The sequence below is a fragment of the Taeniopygia guttata genome, chromosome Z (assembly GCF_048771995.1).
Source record: "Taeniopygia guttata chromosome Z, bTaeGut7.mat, whole genome shotgun sequence".
Classification (NCBI taxonomy): Eukaryota; Metazoa; Chordata; class Aves; order Passeriformes; family Estrildidae; genus Taeniopygia; species Taeniopygia guttata.
This window is the reverse complement of record NC_133063.1, coordinates 75,069,355-75,070,590: the sequence shown is the minus strand read 5'-3', so window position 1 is coordinate 75,070,590 and position 1,236 is coordinate 75,069,355.

The following is a 1,236-nucleotide window of genomic DNA, read 5'->3' as shown; positions in this document are numbered from 1 at the left end:
GATTGTCTTCCTCCCTTCTTACAAAACAGTTACCTTGGGTTTTAAGAAAAAGCTCCACCTCTGTTTGACATCTTCCTTATAAAGAGAATTTGACAGGCTCTGAAAAAGCATGTGGGTGGTTGAAGAAGCTGTAATATATATAATGGCTGTGTCCGTCAGCAGATAAGAGGGAAGTGCTGCTTAATAGCCAAAGGTCTTTTCAAACTAAATTCTATGATCCTGTTACCACCTTAGCTACTGGCTGCCTGGAACCAGGCCTGGCTGTGTTCTGTCCATGCGTGGATTCCCTCCAGGGCTTGGCACTGGTGACTTCACAAACACTGCACAGGTAGCTAGATGGGCTGTAGGTTAGCTGTGGGAATCCAGGGCTTCCCTCTGGCTGCCCTGGCAGGTCTGGGACCCTGGCAGGGGTCAGGAACCCCCCTGGACAGAGCCCCGAGAGACACTGTCTGTGATCTCTGTCCATAGAGAGGAGTTTTCAATCTTACAAGATGAATTACAAGCTTTGAGTGTTTGATAAGAGTAATAATTAAGTGTGGCACGGGTGCAAAAGTAAAATTTTAGGTTTCTAGATTAGGGGTTCAGAGGGGACAAGATGGAAGAATTGGGTGTGTCTTGTCCTTTTCCTCCTTCTTCATGCCCTCCATGTTTCACTGTGGTGTTGGCATTTTTCTATTGGTTTAAGCTGGGGACACACTGTTCAATGTAGGTGACAGATATTGGCACATTATTGTAAATATAGTACACGTAGTTTCTGGTATATAATGTTTGTACCATCCCACTGAGGGCAGAGCCCCACACGCTGCCCTGCAGGACAGACCTGCAGCAGGGCAGCAGAACATGTTATAGATAAGCAAAAATAAACAACCTTGAAACCAGCACAGACGAATTATGGCTTCTTTGGCAACGGGGCAGAAAGACAGAGACTTTCCACAATCTCGGAATCAACAATACCCACAGATTCCGACAGTTAGCTACATGTAAGGATGTGGGTAAGATTGTGGCCTGTCTTAAGAAAAATTAAACTGCATTTTGTGTTGCTACTGCATTAACAGTTTGGGATCAAAAAATGGCATTTAAAAATTTTGAGTTTCCTGTGAAGACCTGGCCTCACATTTTGACTTACGTATAAAAGCGGAATCTTTCCTCCTTGTAGTTAAATGCAACATGATTTTTGTATTAAGTAGTAGCTCTTCTGCCCACTGGTTTGTGTTGGACAGTTAGGTCATTTTTAGT